At 41.1% G+C, this 14806-nt stretch overlaps 1 pseudogene; it reads left to right on the top strand.

Annotated features, from left to right (window-relative positions):
- Window positions 1–13635: 13635 nt before the first annotated feature.
- On the top strand, window positions 13636–14703 carry LOC125124678 (heterogeneous nuclear ribonucleoproteins A2/B1-like; annotated as a pseudogene).
- Window positions 14704–14806: the final 103 nt, after the last annotated feature.

Below are 14806 nucleotides of genomic sequence, written 5' to 3'. Positions count from 1 at the left end.
TGCTCTGATCTTTATGATTTCTTTCCTTCTGCTAACTTTAGGTCTTGTCTGTTCTTCTCTCTCTAGCTGCTTTGGATGTAAAGTTAGGTTGTTTATTTGAGCTTTTTCTTGTTTCCTGAGGTAGGCTTGTATTGCTACAAACTTCCCTCTTAGAACTACTTTTGCTGAATCCCATAGGTTTTGGATTGAGTGTCTTTGTTGTCATTTGCTCCTAGGTACTTTTTAATTTCCTCTTTGATTTCTTCAGTGATCCATTGGTTGTTTAGTAGCATGTTGTTCAGTCTCCACATATTTGTGGGGTTTTTTTGCAGTTTTTTTTCTTGTTGTTGATTTCTAGTCATATAGCATTGTGGTCAGAAAAGATGCTTGACATGATTTCAATTTTCTTAAAGTTATCGATGCTTGATTTGTGGCCCAGAATGTGATCAGTCCTAGAGAATATTCCGTGCGCACTTGAGACGAATGTGTATTCTGTTGCTTTTGGATGGAATGTCCTATAAATATCTATTAAGCCCACCTGGTCTAATGCTTCAATTTATGGCCTGTGTTTCTGTGTTGATTTTCTGTCTGGATGATCTGTCCATTGCTGTAAGTGGGGTGTTAAAGTCCCCCACTATTATTGCGTTATTGTCAATTTCTCCTTTTAAGGTTGTTAGTTGCTTTATATATTGAGGTGCTCCTATGTTGGGTGCATAAATATTTACACTTGTTATAGCTTCTTTGATCCTTTTATCATTATATAAATGTCTTTGTCTCTTAAAATATTCTTCATTTTAAGGTCTATTTTGTCTGATATGAGTATTGCTACTCCAGCTTTCTTTTGATCCCTGTTTGCATGACATATTTCCTTCCATCCTCTCACTCTCAATTTGTATGTGTCCCTAGAAGTGAAGTGCGTCTCTCAAAGACAGCATATATATGGGTCTTGTTTTTATATCCATTCATCCAGTCTGTTTTTTGTTTGGGGTGTTTAATCCATTAACATTTAAGATAATTATTTATATGTATGTTCTTATTGCCATTTTATTAACTGTTTTGGATTTGTTTTTGCTGCTCTTTTTTCTTCACTTCTTCTCTTGTTCTTGCCTCTTGCGGCTTGATGACTATCTTTAGTGCTCTATTTGAGTTGATTTTTCTTCTTTGTGTATATATTTATTGTAGATTTTTCGCTTGCAATTACCCTGAAGTTTTGATATAGGAATCTATATACATATATATACAAGATTGTTTTAAGTTGTTGGCTTCTTAATTGCAAGTACATCTCCAGTGTCCTACATTTGTACCCTCCTCTTCTCACAATATCTGATTCTGGTAGCATATTTGTACATGGATGATTTCCTACCTTTACTGTATATATGCCTTTACTGGTGATCCTTGTCATTTGTAGTATTTTTGTTTCTAGTTGTGACCTTTTCTTTTCTGCCTAGAGAAGTTCCTTTAGTATTTGTTGTAAATCTGGGTTAGTGTTGCTGAATTTTCTTGGCTTTTGCTTGTCTGCAAAGCTTTTTATTTCTCCTTCAAATCTGAATGAGAGCCTTGCTGGGTAAAGTAATCTTGGTTGGAGGTTTTTTCCCTTTCATCACTTTATGTTGTGCAACTCCCTTCTGGCCTGCAGAGTTTCTGCTGAAAAATCTGCTGATAACCTTATCAGGGTTCCCTTGTATGTTATTTGTTTCTTTTCCCTAGCTACTTTCAATAGTTTCTCTGTCTTTAATTTTGGTCAGTTTGATTAATCTGTCTTGGGGTGTTCCTCCTTTGGTTTATTTTATATGGTACTCATTGTGCTTCCTGGATTTGAGTGAGTGGTTCCTTTCCCATGTTAGGGAAATTTTTGGCTATTATCTCTTCAAATATTTTTTCTGTCCCTTTCTCTCTCTCTTCTTCTGGCACCCCTATAATATGTATGTTGGTGTGTTTAACATTGTCTCAGAGTTCTCTGAGACTCATTTCTTTTCAATCTTTATTCTCTTTTCTATTCTGCATCAGTGATTTCCACTAGTCTGTCCTCCACCTTACTTATTCATTCCTCTGCCTCCTATATTCTGCTGTTGGTTGCTTCTAATGAATTTATTTCAGTTATTGTACTTTGCATCTCTGCTTCCTTAAATTTTTTTTGTCTTTTTTTGCTTTTCCCAGGGCTGCTCCCACGGCATATGGAGGTTCCCAGGCTAGGGGTCTAATCAGAGCAGTAGCCCTGGCCTATGCCAGAGCCAGAGCAACACGGATCCGAGCTGCATCTGCAACCTACACCACAGCTCATGACAACAATGCTGAATCCTTAACCCACTGAGCAAGGCCAGGGATCAAACCGAACCTGCAACCTCGTGGTTCCTAGTCAGGTTCGTTAACAACCGTGCCACAACGGGAACTCCCATAAATTTTAAATCTTGTATTTCTTTGCTCAATGTTTGCTGTAAATTACCAGTCTTTCCCGCCAGTCTATTTCCAATGTCTTGCATCATCTTCACTATCATCAGTCTAAAGTTTTTTTCCTGGAAGCTGATAACCTCCAAATCACTTAGCTGTTCTTCTGGTGTTTTTTCTTTCTCCCTTATCTTAGTCATAATTCTCTGCATTTTCATTTTGTATAGATTTTTGTGTGGTCTCCTTTTTTCAGACAATAGAGTTGTAGCCTGTCTTACTTCTGATGTCTACCCCTCTTGTGCCTGAAGTTGGTATGGGGAATTGCTATAGGCTTCCTGATGGGATGGACTAGTGCCTACCCACTGGTAGGTGGAGCTGATTCTTACCCCTCTGGTGAGTGGGGCTTTGTCCCTGGGTGAGATTAGAAGCAGCTGCGTGCCTGAGGGTGTTTATCCAGCCTGTTTGCTGATGGATGGGGCTGTGATACCATCTGGATTACTGCTTTGCCTGGGGCTTCTCAGTGCTAATTGGTGGGGGCAAGTTTTCCCAAAATGGCCACCTCTAGAGGAATACCCACTGACAATTATTCCAGAGACCTTTGCCTCCAATGTCCTTTCTCCACAATGAACCACTGTCGTCCCCTGCCTTCCCAGGAGATCCTCCAAGAACTATAGTCAGGTCCAACCCAGATTCCTATGGAGTCTCTGCTTTGCCCTGGGACCTAGTGCATATGAAAGCCTGTGTGTGCCTTTCAAGAGTGGGGTCTCTGTTTCCCCCAGTCCCATGGAGCTCCTGCACACAAGCTCCACTGGCCTTCAATGCCAGATGCTCTGGGAGCTCTTTCTCCTAATGCCAGATCCCCAGACGTGGGGACCTGATGTGAGTCTCTGTGATACAGTTACTTTCCAGTCTGTTGGCTTCCCACTCAGCATGTATGGGGTTGATTATATTGCATAATTTCCCCTCCTACTGTCTTGATGTGGCCTCCTCTGTCTTCTGGGGTAGAATACCTTTTTTGAACGTTTCCAATCCATTTGCTTGAAGGTTGTTCAGCATTTGGATGTAATTTTGTTTTGTTTTTTTTATGACAGAAGGTGAGCTTCTGACCTATTCTGCCTTCTTAATCCCATTTCCTCTCTTTTTCATTTTTTAAATAGTTTTCGTTACTGTGAGAAATCTTTTTAGTTTAATTAGGTCCCATTGTTTTCTTTGTGTCTTTAATGTCATTATTCTAGGAGGTGAATCAAACAAGATGTTGCTGTGATTTATGTCAGTGTTCTACCTAGATTTTCCTCTAGGAGTTTTATAGTATCTGGCCTTATATTTAAGTCTTTAACCCATTTTGAGTGTTCTAATTTCATACTTTAACATGTAGCTTTCCAGTTTCCCAGCACCATTTACTAAAGAGACTATTTTTCTTCCACTGTATTTTCTTGCCTCCTTTATCTTAGTTGACCATAGGTGCTTGGGTTTATTTCTGGTCTACTTTGTTACATTGATCTGTATTTCTGCTTTTTGGTGCCAGTACCATATTGTTTTGACAATCATAGCTTTGTAGTATTGTCTGAAGAAAGGAAGCTTGATTCCTCCATTTTCCTTTTTCTTTTTCAATATTGCTTTGGCTATTTGGGGTCTCTTGTGTTTCCATACAAATTTTAAAATAGTCTGTTCTATCTCCTCAGAAAAGAAAATCATGGACTTGGAGAAAAGACTTGTGGCTGCCTGATGGGAGGGGGAGGGAGTGAGAGGGATCGGGAGCTTGGGCTTATCAGACACAACTTAGAATAGATTTACAAGGAGATCCTGCTGAATAGCATTGAGAACTTTGTCTAGATACTCATGTTGCAACAGAAGAAAGGGTGGGGAAAAAAAATGTAATTGTAATGTATACATGTAAGGATAAGTTGATCCCCTTGCTGTACAGTGGGAAAATTTTTAAAAAATAGTCTGTTCTTGTTCTATGAAGAACGTCCTTGGTAATTTGATAGGGATTGCATTGAATCTGTAGATTGCCTTGGGTGGTATAGTCATTTTGACAATATTGATTCTTCTAATCCAAGAGTATGGTATATCTTTCCATCTGTTTGTGTCATCTTTGATTTCTTTCATCAGCCTCATAATTTTCAGAGTATAAGTATTTTGTCCCTTTAGGTAGGTTTATTCCCAGGTATTTTATTCTTTTTGATGCAACGGTAAATGGGATGGTCTCTGATTTCTCTTTCTGATTTTTTGTTGTTAGTATATAGAAATGCAGTTAATTTTTGTGTATTAATTTTGTAGCCTGCAAATTTACCATATTCATTAATGAGTTGTAACACTTTTCTGGTGCTGTCTCTAGGGTTTACTAGGTATAGCATCATGTCATCTGAAAATAGTGACAGTCATACTTATTTTCGAATTTGGATTCCTCTTTCTTCTTTTTCTTCTCTTCCATGGCTAGGATTTACAAGACTATGTTGAAAATAGGGGTGAAAGAGGACATCCTTGTTTTGTTCCTGATCTTAGTGGAATGTTTTCAGTTTTTCACCATTAAGAATGATGTTAGCTGTGGGTTTGTCATAAATGGCTTTTATTATGTTGAGGGAGTTCCCCTCCATGCCCACTCTCTGGAGAGTTTTTATCAGAAACTGGTGTTGACTTTTGTCAAAAGCCTTTTCTGCATCTATTGAGATGATCATATGGTTTTTATTTTTCAGTTTATTGATGTGGTATATCACATTGACTGATTTGTGGATACTGAAGAATCCTTGCACCCCTGGGATAAATCCCACTTGATTATGGTGTATGATCCTTGTAAAATATATTTGGATTCAGTTTTTTAGTATTTTGTTAAGGATTTTTGCATCCATGTTCATCAGTGATATTAGCCTATAATTTTTTTGATGTGGTATCCTTTTCTGGTTTGGGTATCAGGGTGATAGTGGCCTCATAGAATAAACTTTGGAGTGTTCCTTCCTCTGATATTTTTTAAAGAGTTTCAGAAAAATAGCTGTTAACACTTCTCTGAATGTTTGATAGAATTCACCTGTGTAGCCATCAAGTCCTGAACTTTTGTTTTTTGGAAGGTTTTTAATCACATTTTCAATTTTGGTACTTATAAGTGATCTGTTCACATTTTCAGTTTCTTCCTGGTTCAGTCTTGGCAGGCTGTACCTTTGTAATAATCTGTCCATTTCTTCTAGATTGTCCATTTTATTGGCATATAGTTGTTTACACTAGTCTCTTATGATCCTTTGTATTTCTGTGGAGTCAGTTATAATATGTTTTTAATTTCTAATTTTTTTATTTGAGCTCTCTTTTTCTCTTGATGAGTCTGGCTAGGGGTTTATCAATTTTGTTGATCTTTTCAAAGAACAAACTTTTGGTTTCATTAATCTTCTCTATTGTTTTCTTTGTCTCTATTTCATTTATTTCTGCTCTAGTTTTATGATAGCTTTCCTTATGCTAATTTTGAGCTTTGTCTGTCCTTCCTTCTATAGTTGTTGTAGGTGTAAGCTTAGGTTGTTTATTTGAGCTTTTTGTTTTCTGAGATAAGATTGTATCACTATAAACTTCCCTTTCAGAACTGCTTTTGATGTATCCCATAGGTTTGGGGTTGCTGAATCTTCATTGTCATTTGTCTTTAAGTATCTTTTGATTTCCTCTTTGATTTCTTCAATGATCCATTGATTGTTCAGCAGCATATTGTTTAGCTTCCAGGAGTTTCTGTTTTTTGTGGATTTTTTTTTCTTTTAGTTGATTTGTAGTCTCATAGCGTTGAGGTCAGAGAAAATGCATGGGATAATTTCAACTTTTAAAAATTTACCCAGGTTTGTACTGTGGCCCAAGATGGAAAATGTTGCATGTGCACTTGAGAAGAATGTATATTCTGCTGCTTTAGCATGGAATGTCTATAAATGTCAGTTAAATCTATCTTATCTAGGGTGTCATTTAAAGCCTGTGTTTCCTTGTTGATCCTCTGTCTGGGATGATCTGTCCCTTGACGTAAGTGGGGTGTTAAAGTCCCTCATTATTGTGTTGCTGTCAATTTCTCCTTTTATGGTTGTCAGCGGTTGCCTTACATATTGGGGTGCTCCTTCATTGGGTGCATACATATTTACAAGTGTTACATCTTCTTTTTGGGTTGATCCTTTGATCATTATGTAGTGTCCTTCTTTGTCTCTTGTGACCTTATTTTAAAGTCTGTTCTGGAGTTCCCATTGTGGTTCAGTGGTTAGCGAATCTGACTAGGAAGCATGAGGTTGTGGGTTCAATCCCTGGCCCTGCTCAGTGGGTTAAAGATCTGGCATTGCCATGAGCTGTGGTGTGGGTCGCAGATGTGGCTCGTATCCCATGTTGTTGTGGCTATGGTGTAGGCCAGTGGCTACAGCGCCGATTGGACCCCTAGCCTGGGAACCTCCATATGCCACGGGAGCGGCCCAAGAAATGGCAAAAAGACAAAAACATAAAATAAAGTCTATTCTGTCTGATATGAGTATTGCTACCCCTGATTTCCTTTGATTTCCATTTGTATGTAATATCTTCTTCCATCCCCTCACTTTCAGTATGTGTCCTGGGGTCTGAAGTGGGTCCTTTGTAAACAGCATATATATAGGTCTTGTTTTTAGATCCACTCAGTCTCATCTTTTGGTTGGGGCATGAATGATTCAAATCCACTTACATTCAGTGTAATTACAGATAAATATGTATCTATTGCCATTTTGCTAATTGTCTTGAATTGTTACTTTGGGTCTTATTTTTCCCTTCTTTTCTGTGTTGTGATTTGCTGACTATCCTTAGTGCTGTATTTGGATTGCTTTTCCTTTTTTATGTGTCTGTCCATTATAGTTTTTTGTTTGTGCTTTCCATTAGATTTGTATATGACCATCTCTGTGTGTACAGAATTGTTTTGGGTTGTGGTTCTCTTATTTTCAAATGCATTTGCAGTGTTCTGCATTTGTCGTCTCTTCTCATACTTGCTAGTTTTGATACCATATTTGTCAATGGGTGATTTTCTACATTAACTTTGTCTTTACCAGTTTTCTCATTTGAATTTTCTTGTTTCTAATTGTGTCTTTTTCTTTTCTGCTTAGAAAATTCCTTTAGTAGTTGTTGTAGAGTGGTTTGGAATTAATTGCTGAATTCTTTTAGCTTTTGCTTGTCTGAAAAGCTTTCGATCTCTCCATAGAATCTGAATTAGAGCCTTGCTGGGTAGAACATTCTTGGTTCTAGGTTCCTCCCCTTCATCACCTTAAATATATCTTGCCACTCCCTTCCAGCTTGCAGAGTTTCTTCTGAAAGATTAGCTGTTATCCTTATAGGGGTCCTTTGTATATTATTTGTTGCTTTTCCATTGTGGCTTTGTGTGTGTGTTTTGTCTTTTTATTTTTCTTATTTTTTTTTGTCTTTTTGCCTTTTCTAGGGCCACTCCCACATCATATGGAGGTTCCCAGGCTAGGGGTTGAATCGGAGCTGGAGCCACCGGCCTACACCAGAGCCACAGCAACGTGGGATCCAAGCCGTGTCTGTGACCTACACCACAGCTCACAGCAATGCCGGATCCTTAACCCACTGAGCAAGGCCAGGGATTGAACCCACAACTTCATGGTTCCCAGTCAGATTCGTTAACCACTGCGCCACGACGGGAACTCCTATTTTGTCCTTTTAGAGCCATGCTGGTGGCATATGGAGATTCCCAGGCTAGGGGTGAAATTGGAGCTGTAGGGAATTCCCATCGTGGCTCAGTGGTTAACAAACCCAACTAGCATCCATGAGGATGCAGGTTCGATCCCTGGCCTCATTCAGTGGGTTAGGGATCTGGCGTTGCCATGAGCTGTGGTGCAGGTTGCAGATGTGACTCAGATCCCACATTGCTGTGGCTTTGGTGTAGGCCAGTGGCTACAGCTTCCATTTGACCCCTAGCCTGGGAGCCTCCATATGCTGCTGGTGCAGCCCTAAAAAGACAAAAAGGCAAAAAAAAATGGAGCTGTAGCTACCAGCCTACACCACAGCCACAGCAACACAGGATCTGAGCCACATCTGTAACCTGTGCCACAGCTCACAGCAATGCCAGATCCTTAACATATTGAGCAAGGCCAGAGATTGAACCCACATCCTCATGGATACTAGTTGGGGTCATTAACCACTGAGCCATGACGAGAACTCCCCTTGTGGCTTTTAATATTTTTTCTCAGAATTCCCATCATGGTGTAGTGGTTAATGAATCCGACTAGGAACAGTGAGGTTGCGAGTTTGATCCCTGGCCTCGCTCAGTGGGTTAAGGATTTGGTGTTGCTGTGAGCTGTGGTGTAGGTTACAGACACAGCTCAGATCTGGCACTGCTGTGGCTGTGGTGTAGGCTGGCAACTACAACTCCGATTCGACCCCTAGCCTGGGAACCTCTATATGCTGTAGGAAGTGGCCCTAGAAAAAGCAAAAAGACAAAAAAAATTTCTCTATATTTAATTCTTGTCAATTTGATTAGTATGTGTCTTGCTGTGTTTCTCTTTGGGTTTATTCCATGTAGGATTCTCTGTGCTTCTTCAACTTGAGTGTTTCCTTTCCCATATTAAGGAAGTTTTCAGCTATAATCTCTTCAGTTATTTTCTCTGGCACTTTCTCTCTCTCTTCTCCTTTTGGAAACTCTATGATGTGAATGTTGGTATGTTTAATGTTGTCCCAGAGACCTCTTAGACTCTCCTCAACTCTCTTCATTCTTTTTTCTTTATTATTTCCCATGGCAGTGACTTACACCACTCTTTCACATCACTTATTCATTCTTCTGCCTCTGTTATCCTGTTTTTGCTTCCTTCTAGTGTATTCTTCATTTCAGTTATTATACTAGCCATCTCAGTTTGCTTGTTCTTTAAAACCTCTAGTTCTTTGTTAAATAGGTCTTGTAAATTCTCCATCTGTGTCTCCATTCTTTTTCTTACATGTGGATCATCTTTACTATCATCACTCTGAATTCTTTTTCAGGTAAATTGCCTAACTCCTCTTTAGTTAGCTGTTTTCGTGTGTTTTTGTCTTGTTCCTTTGTCTGAAAGCTATTTCTTTGTCATCCCATAAAGCCCAAATTTCTATATTTATGGTTTCCTTGATGACAGGTATGTAGATGAAGCAACTGGTGCTTCATCTTAGAGTTCTAAGGAGTGGTAGTGGCTCATGTGTACCTAGAGCATGTGATGGGAGCAGTGGTATTACACTACCTGTCCTGAAGCCAGGTGGCTGTTAGGAATGGGGTCCATGTGAGTGTTGACAGTGGTTCATGGTTCACAGGACTGCTTTTGTAGAGGGGAGTGGGAGGTTCAGGAGCTGGCTCCTGTCACCCCTCCCACTTCCAGGTAGTTCTCAGTTCAGTTTCCTGTAATTGGCAGTGTCAGCAGTTAATCCTGCACTCCCTCACTTTGTTGGGGAGGCTCTAGGGACTTCTCTCTGTAGCTGGGGTTGTGCAGGTGCCTGTCCATAGTCACTTCCTTGTTTGGCCAGTCTAGGGGGCATTTTCTGTAGACCCAGAGGCAGGGGCTGCTCCCTAACTGTTGCTAAAAGGGTTTCTCTAATAGCTATAAGGCCTGCACTTTTCCAGTGGTCTCTCCTACCAGGCTGATGGTAGAGTGCCCCCTGTAGCCACTGCAAAGTAAAAACATGTGCCAGTGGGCCCCTCTCAGCTCCTTTGGCTGGCTGTGCAACATACACTATTTCTATGGTCCCCTGCTTGATTGTTGGCAGGGGTCACAGAGCTTGCTTGTGCTACTCCCAAGATCACTCTGCCAATCCACCAGGCTGTTTGTGTCTGTCTCCCAGGCTGTGCATGTTGTTTCCAGGTACACTTTGCCCTTTCACTGGGCCTTTTGGGCCTTTCTACCTGCCCACCTGGTCTCTTGCGACTCTTAGGATCCTTTGTGCTGTTTCCAAGTTCACTTTCTCTGTCCCCTATGCAGGTTGCAGCCCTTCACCTGCCACCAGGATTTTTGTGACTCCCAGGACCTTTTGCACTGTTCCTGAAATAGTTTTACCAGTTCAATGGGCTTTTCACAGCTCTCCACCTGTCCAAGAGGCCCCTTGTGGGTTTCCATGATCCTTTCTGCAGCTTCAGAGATTCCTTTTTCCACCCCCCCCAGAGGGGGCAATTCATGGCTCTGCGCCCACCCAGGTGGCACCTTGCAGAATCCTGGACAGTCCATACTGTTTCTGAAATCACCCTCTGTCCCTTAGGCAAAATGCAGCTCTGTGCCCACCCAGAAGGCCCCTTACAGAATTCCGCTCTCCTGCACTGTTTCAGAGATACCTTTCTCCACCCACTAGGTAATTTGCAGTTCTCCACCAGCTCAGCAGATCCGTTGCAGAATCCCGGACAGTCTGCACTATTTCCAAAATCACCTTCTGCCCCCTAAGCAAATTGCAGCTCTGTACACAGACAGAAGACCTCTTGCAGACTCCCAGGATCTTTCCTTGTTTACGAGGTAACTTTCTCCACCTCCTAGGGAGATTGCAGCTCTATGCCTGGCCAGGAGGCCCTTTGCGGAACCCTTCCCCTCCACATGATTTCAGAGATAATTTTCTCCACCCCCTAGTTAAATTTAAGCTCCATGCCAGTCCAGAAGGCCCTTTGCAGACTCCCACGACCCAGGAAGTTTCATGCTGTTTCCAAAATAACTTTCTCCACCCCCTATGCAAAGGGAGCTCATTGTCTGCTCAGGGGCTCGCTGTGGATCCTCCCCATCGGCACCGTTTTCAAAATCACCTTCTGCCCCTAGGGAAAATGGGGCTCTCCACCTGCACACTGAGCCATCTGTGATCCCCTGAGTCTTCTGAACTTTTAGAGCAGTCACGTGTTTCCCAACCCAGCTGCTGGCCAGGGTTGCATGGACTGACCTATTCCCAAATTCCATCTATCTGCTGCAAGGGTTCCCTCTGCTTGCTCCACTTTCTCTGTAGCCTTAAGGGCTGTGGGCTGTTCTGTAACTGTTGCTAAGAAGCTACTGCTCAAGGGTAGATCCAGGAGCTGGGGTAGTTGGGGTCTTGCAGTCTGAGAGCACTCACAAGGGCAAGGCTATATTGATGGATCCCATCCCTTCTCTCCAGCATCCACTAATAATGGCACCTAGCCTCCAAGCCCAACCAGGATTCCTCAGCTTAAAGCTTCAAATGTGGTCAATCTAGACTCCAGTCCCTCCAGGCTATCTACATGCTGCCCACCTTAGTTTTTCCCCAGGTAGCCAGCACCAGCTTTCTGAGTCTGATTTCCAAAGCTGGGGTTTCAGTTCCCAGCCCCTGTCTGCCCCAGCCTATGGTTGGGAAGTGCAGGGCCTTGACACTGACCACTTGCAGAGGACCATTTCTGTTTTAACTGGTTTTCACAGATTGCTGTGTTCTCCTCCAATACTGTTATCTCGTAAACAGGGAAAGATCCTGGGAGTGCGCAAGGGGCCTTCTGGGTGAGCACAGTGCTGCAATTTGCCTAAGGGACAGAGGGTGATTTGGGAAACAGCATGGAGTGTCCAGGATTACACAAGGTGCCTCCTGGGCGGGCGCAGAGCCATGATTTGCCAGAGGGGGTGGGTGGAGAAAGCAATCTCAGAATCTGCACAAAAGATCCTGGAAACCCACGAAGGGCCTCCTGGGCAGGTGGAGAGCTGTGAAAAGCTGACTAAACTGGTAAAACCATTTCAGGAACAGTGCAAAAGGTCCTGGGAGTCACAAAAGTTCTTCCTCTGTCTCTGCTGGTCTCCTCGCTGGTATGTGGGACTTCCTAGGGTGCAGAGTAGTTCTTTTTTTTTTTTTTTTTTTTTCCTTTTCCAGCTCCTTCCCAGGGGCACAGGTCCTGACTTGCTTTGTTTCTCCTTTCCTCTTTTTTTTTTCTTCTTTCTTTTGTCCTACCCAGTTTTGTGAAGTTTCTCTTTCTCTATCAGAATCCTGGGTCCTTTTGTCAGCATTCAGCAAATTTTCTGGCCAAATAGTTCCACATATAGATGGATTTTCAATGAATTTGTGGGAGCAGGTGAGCTTCATGTCTTACTCCCACAGTCACCATCTTTTTTCCAATCATGGAAGTAGTATGTGACCCTGATCTGTTTAAATTGTTCTCTCTGGAGAATTCTTCACCCACACTATGCTTGGTCTTTTTTTAAATTAACTTCTCTGCTCAAATATGTCATCATTATGCTTTCCTTAATCACTTCATCATCAATTATAGTTAACTTCTTTCTCCCTTTATCTCTTCTTACTTCACTTCCACTATCTCTCCCTCTCTCTCTATGTGAACCTTACTGTTTATCACAACACTTCTCCTGCCCAACACTAGATCAGACATTCATTAGTACATTATTCCTTTTCTCTCACCAAGATCCAAATAAACTGGGCCAGTGACTTTGTTAACTGAAATTCCAAATCCTGGGGTTTTGTACACAACTTGGAATATATTAGGCCTTCTGTCAATAAGGGGATCAAGTAATTATCCCTCTAACTGGACATTTTGAGTAAAGAAAGTGGTAGCATTCATAATTATGGTGTAATGATAGGAATGAAATGATTTCCCCTTTCGAAACAATATCTTCCAGGACAGAAATGACTTAAGAAGGAAGCTGCACTGATTCAATACAAATTTTAAACATATTATTTGATTATAATCTTATAATGGATTAGACAGAGAAAGGATTTGGAATCTTAATGACAACTGAGACAACTGATTACTGTACACCACAAAGGAAATTACAGAAAGAGATTATATACTTGATAATTTGTAGTTGAGGGAACTTATTTAAAAAATTTTAGAAAAATCCTTTTGAGTTTGAATAATTTCTTACAAAAAAGGCTGATCACCTTGTGGAAGCAAAGCAATAGGTAAATATGTTGGGGTAAAACATTAATAATATCCACATTAATCATCTCTTCATTAAATACCCAACTTAGTGAGAAAAACAGTATAAAATAAATAGATAATGCAGATACAATTAAAAACTGGAAAAAAAAACACCACAGAGAAAATGTAATACAAACTTTAATGACTGGTCACTCTGTTCAAATAGTGTTTTGCAGAAAAAAATCAAAGTTGCTCAAGATTGATTCAGGGGTGGCAGTAACTCTAGAGGCAGTAGAAGCATTGCAAGGTGCTCTGTGGAGGTACTCACAGAGGTGTTTTCCTGGAGCAGCAGAGGTTTTCCACTGCAGGCCCAGGACCAGTCTGGTTTGTGTTCTCACCACATTGTAGGGGCCAATCCGATTCCTGTTAGTCTCTGAGATCTCCCTCATCTCCCTCAGCTTTGGAAAAAATGCTGAAGTGAGTAAACCCAAATGAAAAAAACTTCAAAATCTGTTCTTTTGGAGTTAAAAAAGAGAGAAAAGTAACAATCCTGTAAACTCTTTATTGGTGGTCTAAGCTCTCAAACCACAGGAAAAGGTCTGAGAAACTACTATAAGCAATGGGGAAAACTAGACTGTATGGTCATAAGGGATCCTACAAGCCAAAAATAAACATTCATTTTGTTACATTTTCATCCATGGCTGAGGGTTGATGCTGCCAGGGCTGCCACACCTCGTTCCATTGATGGGAAAATGGTTGCACCCAAACATGCTGTCCCAAGAGAGGACTATGGAAAGCCAGGGCCTCTTGTCACCATGAAGAAGCTATTTGTTGGTGGACTTACAGAAGATACCGAGGAACGTCATCTTAGAGATTACTTTGAGAAATATGGAAAAATAGATGTCAATGAGATAATTACTGATAGGCAGTCTAGCAAGATAAGAGGCTTTGGATTTGTTACTTTTGATGATCATGATCACGTGGATAAGACTGTGTTGCAGAAAAACCACACCGTCAATGGTCATCATGCAGAAGTAAGAAAGGCCTTGTCTCAATCTACAATTCAGGAAGTCCAACATTTCAGAAGTGGAAAAGGAGGCCACACTGGTTTGGGAGATTCTCCTGGTGGTGGTGGAAATTTTGGAGCAGGACCAGGAAGGGACTTTAGAGGAGGATCTGATAGATATCTAAGTGGTCCTGGACTTAGGGATGGCTATCATGTGTATAGAGGAGGATCTGAAGGTGGCAATTGTGGAGTTTATTCTGGTTATGGAGGACCAGGAGGATACAGCAGTACAGGACATGAATATGGCAACCAGGATGGGGGCTCTGAAGGTGTTTATGACAACTGTGGCAGAGGAAATTGTGGAAGTGAAAATTATAATGATTTGAGAAATTATAAGCAGGCATCTTCTAAGTACTCTTTACTGAAGAGTGGAAAACTTGGTGGTAGCAGAAACATGGGAAGATCATCCAGTGGAAGAAACTATGGTCCAGGAAGCATTGGAATTATAGAAAGACAAGACAATACTGAGCTTCTTCTCATGCTTCATATATAAATGGCAGGGGATGAGAGCCCATAGGTAACACAAGAGCTTCAGATTATTGAAATAAAAATGTTAAGGAAACTCTTACCTCGGTTATGTATAAATATGTAGTAAT

Source organism: Phacochoerus africanus, chromosome 4, assembly GCF_016906955.1.
Source record: "Phacochoerus africanus isolate WHEZ1 chromosome 4, ROS_Pafr_v1, whole genome shotgun sequence".
NCBI lineage: Eukaryota > Metazoa > Chordata > Mammalia > Artiodactyla > Suidae > Phacochoerus > Phacochoerus africanus.
The sequence above is the reverse complement of the archived record's forward strand: the minus strand, read 5'-3'. Positions and strand labels throughout refer to the sequence as shown.